Below are 13,079 nucleotides of genomic sequence, written 5' to 3'. Positions count from 1 at the left end.
TACCTTCCCTCCTCAACCTACATCTCCTCCTGAAGTCCCCAACCTAGTGAATGGTAACACCATCTTCCCATTTACCTGAGCCATAAATCTCCTCCTACTCCTTAATTCTGCAGATATAACCAATAATAAAATTCAGTTGGTTCTATGTCCCTAATATTTCTTGAATCCTTCTCCTCTCTCCATTTCCATTCTTGTTGCCTTAGTTTAGACGTCCATCATTTCTTTCCCCATAATGCTGAAACAGCCCCCTAACTAGTCTCCGTGCTTACAGTGTTACTCACACTAATAAATTCTCGAAACTGGAGTGATCTTTATAAAATGGACATTTGATTGCTTCACTATGCTCCTTAAAATTCATCAGTAGTTCTCCACTGGCCTTAGGATAAGTTGAAACTTCTTAGGAAGACATAAAAGACTTTTCATAATACAAGACCTTGCTGATCTTTCTGGGTTCCACCATGCATTCATACAAGACAGAATCTACTACTTGCTGGGCACTGTCCTTCACCTTCAACTCTATGGGCACACTTTTTTACCCCCAGGACTTTACACATAGTACTTTCTTCGCCTGAACTACATTTCTCTTTAACTTTCTCACTTGTCTGGATTATTCTACTTATGCTTCAGAACTCCTCTCTGAATTCATCTTCTATGGTTAGGGACCCTGACTATGCCCAGTCAAGGTTAAGTACCTTTCCAATGAGCTCCCCTGTTGCTAGCATCTCACTGTTGTGTGATCAACTATGTACTCATCTGTCTCCTCATTAAACTACAAGATCCTTCAGAGCAGACTGTCTTTTTCATCTTTGTATTCCCAGTGCCTTGCTCAGTACCTGACACACAGCAAGCACTCAATAATGAATAAATAAAGTGGAAGAGTTGGGTTTCAAAGTCAGATCTTCTCTCTCTGGCACAAATCTCACATTTCTTTATCCTACTACTTAACATCTTGAATCTGAAAATTTCAAGAATCCATGCTACATTTTTGCCTATCACTAATTAAAATACAGGCAAATAGATTACTAACTCCATGAGGGTTCAGTTAACCATGTATTTCTTGAATAGCCCTTATTCATCATTCCACCGTTTTGCTCATCAAAGTACTTTGGGTTAATTATATCTAAAATGACTGAAAGATCTTTCAATACACTTTTATATCCTTTCTACCTTTTATCCTGTTGCTTCCACAGCACCAAAAAGCAAGCAGAGAGTAAATACATTGGGAGTCGGGTTGATTTTATTTGTCTGGCAACTGACACTAAAAAGTGATGTGTCAACAGCAAACCATTTCCCATTATCATTTCCTCCAAGGTCTCTATGGGTATTAAAGTTTCAGTGTGAAAATTTAACATTGCAAAATTCAGCTAAAATTGAAATTTTTATGTAGTGAGTTCAATATAATCACAGAGTTTTATAAATGGAAAAGAGATCTCTAAGATCTCTAATCTTAGAGATCCTTTAGCCCAGCACTTTTGTTAAGCTTCCATGAGGTAACAGACACGAGAAGACCTGTAATAGCTCACCCAGGATCATCCAGTCTATAGAATTTCCTAACTTTCAGTTGGCCGATCTTTCCTCAATGCCATAGATACCCTATTATTTTCCATCTAAACAAATTATCTACATCGGAACCTATCTAACTATTTACATAGTGCTTATCTTTATGATATTGCCTTTGTGATATCCTTGTTATAAAGAGGAAGGAACTGAAAAATAAGCAAGGCTGTCTTATCCAGGAACATAAAAGAATTGGTAAAAGAGACAATTAATACAAAGAAATGGGCTCCTATTTGTAGTGTAGCCTTGTAATCACACTCTGTTCTCTGAGTGCCCCAATGCTAAACCAAGCTTATTTGTGCTTCTGGGGCCTGGATTCTATTCAGTTCTATGCCTTATTTAGTCTAAATGATTTCCTCAGCTTCAATGTGTATTTTTTGAGCTTTATTTTATAAATATCATACTGAAGTCTCCTCTCAAATTGGGTTTGTTTTAGTTCTAATGCTGAGGAATCAAGATTCTGGGTAAGAGAAATAAAGATGATGGGTTTTTCTAGGCTTTACATTTCAAGAATGGTTTTCTCAAATGGCAACTGGCAGTCTACTTTATTCCTCAAATGATGACGTTTTCCATGGGAATTAGAATTTAATTGGGATAATCTGTTTTCACGGAAAGCACAGATTTCTTTCCAAGAGGATCAGTTTGATAATGTTTTACCAGCTAAAGCTACGAGACCAAATATAAACCAGTTCTGAGAAACAGGAAGTGAACCTGACTGGTCTAGTCTGCGTGTCCCTGGCAGTGACGCACATACAGAAATCAAATTAGGAAAACAAGATATGTGGGTGTGAGGCAATCGATAATAATCCAGGATGCTACAACACAAACGAGAACGCCTTTAACCAAATGCCATTCATTTTAATAACACCCTGAGAAGTTTGATTTCCACATAACATGCTAGTGATTAGAGAGCAGGATGAGCTTGAGTTCCCTAGCAACAGCATGTGCTTTTGAGACAGTCATTAGCCTTTCAGTTAATCCCACCAACCCCTTACTGCTAATGTATGACTGACATTAAAGAGAAAAAAAAAAAAAAAAAAAAAGCTGTTGCAGAAAGTGCTTTGAAATTTCCAAGAGCAAAATGGAAAAGAATAATAATTTTTTAAAAAGTTGTCCTGAGAATTGCACTCAGGTAAAAGAAGTAATGTTCCTATATGCCCAGCCTGTCCCCTTGTTCACTGCTTTCAGTTCTAGGTCTCTGAATCCCCTCCCGGTAAAGGGCAGCAGAGGCGAAATTGTGCACAGGTGAAATTGTTCAGAGTTTAAGGCAGTCCCCGTAACCAACATAAATCACAGTCTGAAAGTGGAGTGAATAGTGGGGTGGGCAGTTTGTGTAGGACCGAGGCTGACGGGGGTGGGGCTGGGGGGGGAGGGTAGGGGCGGAGGGACCGTAAGGCACAGTTTTCTTTCTCCTTTAAGCAGAGTAAATTACCCTGGTTGAAGCTGCTTGGGGAAGGAGGGTGGTGAAGGGAATGAAGCTGTTTTTCCTATTGATTGTTTAATTGCACCAGAGGCTGTTTGTCCAAGGCCACTGGCCAAGAGCATTATGTTCGTGGCTAAAGTGAGGTTGCGCAGGTTTCCATACCCTTTCCTAGTGTTAAACAAGACAACCCATAAAGCTCAGCCAGGCTATAGGAATATGGTGTATGTTGACTTTTGCTAGTCAGCTGTACCCTAAAGCGCCAGGGCTGATGGGATGATGGTTCTCTAACTCTGAATCATTGCCTCTAGCTCGGTCCTTGGTTCAGGATGCACAACTCCTCTATGTAGCCTGGGTCAACTGCGGGGCGTTATTCGAACGGTAACTATTGCCGCGGGTCATCCTTATCGTGGCCTGGGTCCCTTTCAGCTGGACACTGGACTTCTTCAGTTTGGCCGGGGTGATTCCTAGTTCTCCCCGCCTCCCCACCTAACCCCCCTGCGCACTCCCTTCCCAAGGCGACCACCTGCGCCGCCCCACTTACCATCTGCCCCGCGGGGAGGGCTTCCCGGGGTAGCGGAACCCTCCCTGCTCCCGGGCGGCTCTGGGGGAATTCGGTGTTTGCCTCCAGCCCTTCGCTGCTGGAGAGATCAGGTTCCTCCCCTCCTCCCCCTCCAGCTCCGGCCGCCGCCGCCGCCTCCTTCTTGCATGACACAGCAGAACCGCAGCTGCCGCAGCAAGTCCCAACCATCCGCCCAGGAAGCGCCGCAACCCAGACTCGGGAGGGGCGGAGAGGGAGCCAGGCTGGGGCCACAGCCGAGGGGGATTTTTCCCCCCACTTTGCGCCACACACTCTTTTCCCAGCTCAGGGGCAAGGGAACAAAATCAGGCTAAAACCGACCAGGCCAAGCCCTTGAGGGAAGCTGGGGTTCGGCGTCAGCAGGGATGGGACCAGAGAGAAGGGTGTGAAGGAGACCCCAGTTGAGGCAGGACATTGCAGGTAAAGAAGGGGAAGAAGAGGCCGAGAAGTCGAGGGCCAGACTGTGAAGGAGAATAAAGGAGGTCAAAGAGAGGTAAGGAGGTAGAGTTGCTGAGAAGGGAGAGCGAGCAGGGAAGGGGAGGAGGGGACCTGCTGGGGAAGGAGGATTGGGAGGGAATATTTGGGGAGGCTTGAGCTAAGTATCCAGGCAGCACAGGGCTGAATTGGGAGGCAAAGGCAGAAAAGGGGAAAGGGATAGAAGAATTAGGCGTTAGATAGGAAGGTAAATATTGGGGGACATATTAAGGAATCAGAAAGGATGTAGTGGAGATCATACATCATGGCTGATGAGGGAAACTGATGAGCTGGAAAGAGATACAGTCAAGGCAAAACCAAAAAGAAAGGATGATCTTCCGTTCCATTCTTCAGTTTCCTATAAAGTTTTTCATAATTCTGCCAAACCGACAGGGAGTTTTCCTTATAAATGGAAAAGCATGAACTAAAACATAGAAAAACCATTTAGCTTAGATTTACAGGATAAAATCTCATGGTCCACCCAATCTTTAAGGCAGAGATTTAGGATTGGGGGTTGTGATTCAATAACACTGAAGGCACTCAAAACTGATATTACAGTTTCCACATCACTGGACTTAAGTCTTTCAAAGTTTTTATTAAATGCTTCAGTTAAATGCTAGAAATGATGACAAAATCATTGGTTCAAAATATCATAAAAAGGCATACACTTTACTTTTTTCTCTATACACACATATACATGTATATGTAAATCTATATGTAATTTCTAGTGTCTAGCATGTCCACAATGATTAAGGGGAAAATGTGTTTTTCTGATTATTTGATTTCCCACCAAACACACACTACGCATTTTACAGCAGATCAGCTGCTTCTCACCATTTGAAAGAATGTGGTCAGAAAAGTAATGCAAAAACTGCCACTTTGGTTTTGTCTGTACCTTCCAGGTCATATCGTCGTACCTCACTTCCTGACACAAACAAGTTTTTACTGTTGTCAGCAACAAAGCCCTAATATAGCTGCGGAAGAGAAAAACTGCATTGCATTTGCCTCCTGCAAGCATCATCAACACAGTTACTGGAGGAATGTAATTCCAGAAAAGCTTTAAAGCTGGTGTGATGGTAATTATGTATCAGATGCCTGATTCTATTTCTGTTATTATTTTGTCATTTCTGATCTACTCAAGAGCAGGCTGAACTCGCAGAGGGACAAATCCAGTTTTTCTTTTTCCCTTGGTAAAATTTAATCGGACCCGATACAAAACTCATTGCTCTTGGGGAAAATAAAGTAGGAGCCACGAAATGTAATTTTAACAGAGCGTGGGTTTTGTGACTGTAGGAAAGGATTTAAGGACGCTCCTTCTGTTCGGTTTCCTATGTAATGAGCAAAGGCTACACGCACGCACAGACGCCACAGCTCCCGGATGCTGTGGCTCACTTATCTGGGCTTCTGCAGCGCCAGAAGCCCCTCCGGGATGCTGCGAGGGGCTCTCGGTGGGTGGTGGTAGAAACGCTGCGGCCGCTGCCGCCAGTCCTGCCGCTGCTGTTGTTGCTGCTGCAGTCACGTGGGAGGCCCTTTAAGTTTCCATAGAGAGGCCTCTCCGGTGTCACATGATGGACATGATATAATGAAACAACATTGTGGAGAGGAAAGCATTAGGGGAGCCCACGGCTACAAAAACAAGTGAGTGAGAAGAGGTGGGAGGAAGAGAAACTACGCCACCTCCCCTGCAGCCGAGCGGCACGCAGCAGCAGCCCGCGGGAAGTGGGCGACGCCGGGGGGGAAGGGAGACCCGGTCCCCAGCCCCGGCCCGGGGACCCCGCTGCCCACCGCCAAGAGAACAACTTTTAGCCGGCAGCCTCGGCCAGCACTGCACCTGTCTCCGGAGCCTCCATCGCTCCTCGTGATGACCAAAGGGGCATTCTAGAAGAATATGTTCTACAAATATACATGCGCATCATTTTCCCCCTTGCGTCTCGCTCCGGAGGAAGGAAAGAGAAAGGGATTTAAGCAGCAGCGTGTGTTCAGCCCCAAGGTAAGTTCTGGAGGGTGGGGAAAGCCGGCCCAGCCGGACTTTGGTATGGGAATTTTGTTCTCCGTTTGGACCTCTCGAGGTGAGCAAGGCATCCTCTCGCTGCTGGCGAGGCGGAGGGTTCGATGGTCCAGCAGAAACATTTCCACCGTGGACTCTTATTTCCTCTTTCGCACGCCCGGCGGTCCCACCCTGGGACTCCCCGGGGTCCCTCGCCTCTCCCCGGAAGGGGCCGCAGGTCCCGGCCGGGATGTTGGCGAGCCGCGCGAGGGAAGGTAGGGGTTGTGGCGTTATCCGGGAATGCCGAGGCGATTTCGCCATGTTTGTGTTGCTAAGAGCACTTTTTTCCCCTTTGAGGTGGCTTGATGCCACATGGCTCCTCCGGAGCTGCTGCCGGTTTGAGAGAGTGTGTGTGTGTGTGTGTGTGTGTGTGTGTGTGTTTTCAATGTCCGCATTCCAGCTAATGTTGCGCAGATAAAATTCAAACTTGAGGTAAACAGAAGAGGAGGAGGAGGAGGGGAGGGAGGGGGGAGACTGTTTCCATTTCGAGATCCCACCTCTTCACTCCGCGGAGACTAACATCCCGAACCTCGAGAGCACTCGCTCCTTTCTCCCACCTACCCTACCTTTGCTGTCGACCAGAAATAAGGCGGCGGCGGCGGGGGGCGGGGTGGGGGGGAGTGCTCGTAGAGGACGCGGTGTCTGAGTTCTAAAGGCAAAAACAGCCCCTGGCACCCAGGCCTTTGGCCACCTCCCTCGTTCCGCCGAGAGGGACGGAGGATGCAGTGCTGTGCTCTGGAGCTGGGGGACCGGAGGACCGCTCTCCCGGGCGGGGCCGGGGTGCCTGATTCACCTCTCACTCCCTCTTACTTTAGGGAACCGGACGGCGTCGCTTCCAACACCCCCCCGCCCCCCCGGCGCAGGTTCCAGAAGGCGGGCTGGGTGGGTCTCCAGGTTTCCAGAGAGCGAGTGGCGTAGCAGGTGTGTGGTGGGCATGTCTTGCATTTGGTGGGACGACGTGGGGAGTCTTAAAGCGAGTGGATGGGCAGAGCTGCGTCTTTTTTTTTTCCGATTAGGGAGAAAAATCAAGACCACCCCCCACCCCGTTTTAAATATCTGATTCAGCTCGAAGCTAGGCTGAAGGGTGAGTGGAGATGTGTAAGGGTGAGGGGTGAGCTTCGTCATGTGGAAAACTAGTCTTCTGACAGCTTGTGGCTACCCCCGCCCCCGGGGCGGAAGATGTGGGTTGGGGGGGTCCGAGAGGGGTGACGTTCCTCTGGGTGGGAGCAGCTCGGGGTCCCGAAGTGCGCCAGGGTCCGCAGCCCAGTCGTGAGGGAGTGCCGGGGCCGGGAGGAGGCGGCCACGTGAGGAGGGTCTGCGGAAGCGCCGGAGCTGAGAGATGGGGGTGAAGTGCGTAGCAGAGTCGTGACCGGGGCTGACACGAAGCAGCCGTGGGCGGCGGGCCGAGGAGGAGCGGAGACTCGCGCGGGCCCGACCCCAGCGCCGTGGCGACGGTTTTATTCCGAGCCGCGGCCGGAGCCTCCCACGCAGGGCCGGCGTCCCGGCCGCGGGTGGGTGCGTACGCCAGGGCCTTCTCCCGGGAGACCGTTTCCGGGCGGGGTCCCGGGCCCGGAGCGACGGCTGTAAACAGGGTGGCGCCCTCTGCCCTCCCGCCCCCGGCCGGCCGGGGCGCGCGGCCGGCGGCGCCGGGGGCGGCGGAGGCGCGGTCGCGGCGCCGGGCAGTGGCGGCGGGGGCGCGCCCGCTCCCCGCCGCCCCCGCGCGCCCCCGCTGCCCGGCCGGCCAGCCCTCTCTGTTTTTGTTTTGATGGAGCCCGCGTGCAGCTGGCGCGTGTCGAGTCACGTGCCGTGGGCGGGAGGGGACTGGGGCGCGCGAGGCGAGGGCGCGGTGACGCACGCGTCTGGAGGGCCGGCAGCCCGCGGGGGGCTGTCGCCAAAGGGGCGAGGGGGCGTGTGCCCCAGACAGATCCGGACCGCGCCGGGTGTCAAGGCCGCATCTGGTGGAGTTTCTGGGAGTTGATCCTCGGTGAGCAGTATGCGGACGTGGGTGTAAATCCCACCGCCCTTTGAGTTCGTCGTCACAGCATCTAGGCGATCCTGGTCCGTTCGGGTTGGGGGGCCGGCCTGCGCTGATTCAGTTAGAAATCGAACAGACTTTGCCGGCCTGTGTATCGGTGGTCATATAGAGACCTATATGTGGTTCTCAATCCAGGCTGCACGTTTTAAGCAACTGGAGCGCTTTAGAAAGAACTCCGATGCCCGGCCCAATCGAAACCAAATCCAAATAGGTCCTAAACATAGTGTATTGGAAAAAAAAAAAATCTTCCTAAGTATTTTTGATGCACGGTGAGGGATGAGAACTTACGGAGGTAACTAGCTTGCTGGATGGAATAGATAGCTGTGAAACCATCCGTCTTTAGGGATGAAATAGCTAACACGTATTGATCTGTCACTAGATAGGGCTAACTCTGTGCAGACGTGTGGGGACATACTTGATGAAACATTGTAACCCATGTTTTACAGTTGGCGAAATGGAAGCTCAGGAGGTTAATTAAGAGTTGGTCAGTGACGACCCGTAACTAGGACCCAGGGAGGCTTACTCCAGAACCCATTCTTTCAATCATTACATATGCTGCACTGGAAATCTCCCTTTACCTAAGGGCCACGTGTTCATGCGAATAGGAATACTTTGTGTTTGCCTAAGGACCAGCCAGTTTATCTACATATATTTATATATGTATTTTTATCTGCAAGTCTTGCTTGTACCAAAGGGAGGAGAATCGCTTGGTAAATTCGTTAAGGCCTCTAGGTTGCTAACATTTTCTAGAAGTTTATTGTGAAGAGAGGAGAGAGGATCCCAGTAATTTGAAGAGAACTGATTCCATGGAAGTTTTTGGTTTTGTTTTGAGACTTGAACATACGTGTAAAATGAAGGGGAGAGTCCAGAAGATGCAGATAATTTCCCAAGGATTTACCTGAGCAGCCACAGAAGTCCTTTAGGTTGCTGGACACGATATAATTTTGTTGGTCATAGGCTGGTTGTAGCAGAAAGTGCAAGGCAGTATACAGAGTAGCAGAAGTTTTGTTGTGAAAATTTGGGAGGAAAAAGCAACTACTCTGGTCTGGAGTACAGAAGTGTTGCTTCTGCGTCCTCCTTTTATTTATTTCATTTGCTTCTCTGTCAGATAAACTCCTATTGGGAATATTTAGATGCGGGGGTAATCCATCTGTTTTGAAAATGTGTTCATTGATATATACTCTAAGGATATTCCAAATAAAACTCACAGGCAACAGAGGTTTTCCCCTGAAAACAAAGAGTTCCAATTACAATGTTTTTGTGACCAATACGTATTATTAAATGGTACTGTGTAACAAAGAGACATCTCTTTATTCCTACTAATGATTGCTGTCTAATATTGTTAGCTGTACGGCAGACATAGGCAAATTACCTATCAAGTTTTTGAGATTGGTTTTCACGTTACTTGCAGTTTTGGTGAGGAAAGCTTATAGACCCACCAGGGCAAGCTTGACATAACCGCGAGTGTCGCGTTCTGGCATGGAAATAGCTCTCTAACCCCATCTCCCTCCCTCCGTTGTCGTCTCCATCCCAGTTGACCACCAAAGATACTTTAATCCAGCATTGCCAAACCACTTGTTCCTTTGCACAGCTTTGTCTTCTGCTCCTAGGGTGCCTCCTTTAGAAAATTTCCCCTGATTTCTCCTCGGAAGACATTTAAAAATATCCTCCTGTGTCACCTTTATGCCTTGCACGTACTTGTCTCAGTGCACTTTTCACAACATATATTGTTTTTATTTATACGTTGGACACCTCTACTAAATTGACTTCATCAAAGGTTGAATGGTGATTGTTTATCTGTGTATCACTGGCACACAGTAGGCACCCAAGTTTGTTGCGTCAGTCTAAATTGAATTTGAGTTGCATTATTTGGGTTGATCACCCATCTTCATTCTTAACTGTCCTCACGTCTGCTAGCTACTAGGCTAAAAGCACACGTCCTTGCACAGAGAATTCAGAGTACCACCAACACATTCTAGTAAAAAGAATAGGAAGGAAGGGGCTAAATGTAATCAGCTTTTCACTTGTTTCCCAATTTTATTCTCAATTCGCCAATTGTTTACTCATGTACACTGGGAGAGATGTTCAACATTATCATTTTTCAACTTACTTAGGAAGAAAGAAGTGGCACTATATTACCGATGAACATGCTTTTTATGTGTAGTAGCAGAGTACGGATGCGTCATCACATTTCATTACACTGTAATTTTCAGATTTAGTATCGCAGAAGTATTTGTAGAGCAGCACTGTCCCATAGAGCTTCTGGGATGATAGAAAGGACTTATAATGATATATGTATAACGACTTATAAGTGGTAGCCACTAAGCATTTGAGGCTAGTGAGCCACTTTAAATGTGGCTAGTGTGCCATAGGAACTGAACTTCTCATTGATTTAAATGCAAATAGCTACAAGTGGCTGGTGGCTACTGCATTGGACAGCACAGTTATAGAGGATTTGCTTAGGTTTAAGTCTAGTGTTTGATAGGTAAACATTAGCTTACAGTGTTCTGCCTTTAAAAGAAAAATTTTAATTCATTTTATAGGGCATGGCAACATGCTTCCCGTTCATAGATTATAAGGTGTTGCCAGGGTGATATTTTTGACCTTTGTAAGGCCTTCATATTGTAGAGCATCTGTCTGTGTGTTCTGTGGGCTTTTCATGTAGTTCATGTGGTCTCCCATTTTTAGGAGCAGAGTGGAGTGATTATGAGTCATTATGATTTTGAGTAATTATTTAAAAAATCAAATGGAATTGAGCCCTTGGTGTATAAACGGATTGGAAGTCCTGTGAGCTTAATCAACACTTCCCTAAAAAAAAAACCAAACACTTCCTTAAGATGTTTCTGAAGAGCAGGCGCTACGTTTGTCTTGCTGGCTATTATATTCCCAATGTTCTTGTATAGTACCTGACACATAGCAAGTGCTCAGAAATATTTGTTGAATGAAGGAACGTTCAAATAATTTAACCCCTCTAATTTAGCCTCAGAGGGTGTGTTGTGGAGCTGAGGAGGAGGCCTAGAATCAATAACTACACTGTAATTTACAATTCTTCCGAGGAATGAATGCAGTCTCTCCAGGGGCACTCTCCTTAACTCAGTGACTTTGATTCCTCTTCTGTAAGTATATATATAGCTGGAATTGTTACCCCTAATTAATGACAGAGAAAAATAAAGTCACAAGAAGATTTGGCGCTCAGGTCACACAGAGGGGGTTGGAAGTGTAAATCAAATCGAGGTAGTTGTTTCTGTTGCTTTGTGCGCTTGTCCGTGATTCTTCCTCAAAGAAATAGTCATGCGCTGAGCCATGTTAGTTGGTTTGTGAAATCGAAGGTAATTATATATGTTAATAGAGTCTGAAAAGAGAACTGAAAATAGCTCTTGTATGGCATGACATTGAGAAAACAGCTTCTATATGAGAAACAGGAATGGAAACCTTTAAACCTCTAAATCTCAGTCTGTGGTAATCCTAACACCCAAGTGATAAACGTCTCAAAGAGGATATTTTAAAATGTAAATAGAAACAGATGTTTAGTTGTGCAGATAACCACTACCAGACTTTGAAATATTTATATAAAAAGGTATGAGATACATCAAACATCTGTTTAGAGCGAGAGCCCTAAGCAGAAAATTATAGATTTCATTTCACGTGGTAGATGCTATATTGGTGGGTTGATGACGCAGCCCCATATGTGGTCTGGTACTTGTAGAAGATGATACAGACTCTCCTCTCAGTGCTGTGCGTCAGACTTACCTAGCTTATGGGGTTATGTGTGGCTGGATTATAGCCCTGTCATCATTCCTAGGACACAGGCTAGCTTCCTATCATTCTGCCACTATGTGTTGCACATATGAAAACTAATTTTAAACTAGGGTAAGTAAAACATAATTGAAAATATAAATCTGTTGTCTAAAAAAATCATATGATACATTCCAAGGTAAAATGTAAAGTTTTTTGAGGGGGATCTTTTAGCAGTTTCTGGCCTCTTAGTCCTTTATGACTGCTTTCAAACGCCTTTGGTGTATGAACCTCTTTGGTGGTGGTAGTGGGGAGCCCCCAAACCAAAAACAAACTATCAACCATGTGTCCCTGCTGTTGCCCTCAAAACGGAACCAAACACAACCATAACAAGACAAAACCCACCACTGCTGTCAGCAACAAAAGTTAGCCCACCCAACCAAACGAATAAATAAGAAAGCCTATGAGATTTGAGCTGTTGCTTTTGTGGGGAGGCCAATAATGTGAAGTCTTTTTTTAGGTATTAAATGTGAATTACTCGTGACAAAAAAAATTTATATCTGCCTAAGTATTTAACAGTGATATAAGAATTGCTGCTTGTGGTAGATCAAGATGTAGTCAGCCTAGAAGATCCTGTGTGGCTACTTGGATTTAGGTGTATAGTTTAAGAATCGTTTTGAAGGTTTATTGAGAACTGTCTTTAGTGACCTTGGTCACTAACTTTGGTGTAAGAATTGAAGGAAGTTGCAAGCTTCATTTCTTTCTCATCAGTGGGGTGGTGGGATTGGGTCAGTGGTTCTCAAACTTCAGTGTGTGTAGAATCACTGAGGGCTTGTTAAAACCCAGATTGCTGGAACCCACCCCAGAGTTTCTGACTCAGTAGGTCTAGGGTGGGCCTAATGATCTGCGTTTCTTACAAGTTCCCAGGTGATGCTGGTGTTGCTGGTCAGAGGACTACATTTTGAGAACCATAGGATTTGATCATCTCTTCTAAAGTTCTATGATTCTATGCCTGTTTTTTCTACCTTTTCAAGTTGTAGCACCTACCCTTGGACTTCTGCAAAATTATTTCATTTAAAGATTGCTATATGGCAAACCGAGGTTTAAAAGTTTAAAATGGATTAAATTAATTTTATTTTGAGAGTTTCTTCAGAATCCCATATATTTTGCAAAAACTCTGAGTCTGTTAAAACTCACATTGGGATTCTTAACCCAATAGTGGAAGTCTCCA

General features: G+C 46.1%; 1 long non-coding RNA gene across 2 annotated transcripts in view; it reads left to right on the top strand.

Annotated features, from left to right (window-relative positions):
- Positions 1 to 5,604: 5,604 nt before the first annotated feature.
- Positions 5,605 to 13,079, top strand: part of LOC133096464 (uncharacterized) — a 196,216-nt gene continuing 188,741 nt past the window's right edge. For both annotated transcript variants that reach the window (XR_009701781.1, XR_009701782.1), the window contains exon 1: positions 5,605 to 6,021. This is a non-coding gene — a long non-coding RNA (uncharacterized LOC133096464). The remainder of the gene's footprint in view (positions 6,022 to 13,079) is intronic.

This window comes from Eubalaena glacialis, chromosome 8 (assembly GCF_028564815.1).
Source record: "Eubalaena glacialis isolate mEubGla1 chromosome 8, mEubGla1.1.hap2.+ XY, whole genome shotgun sequence".
In the NCBI taxonomy this organism is placed as follows: Eukaryota; Metazoa; Chordata; class Mammalia; order Artiodactyla; family Balaenidae; genus Eubalaena; species Eubalaena glacialis.
This window is presented reverse-complemented; position numbering and strand designations above follow the sequence as displayed.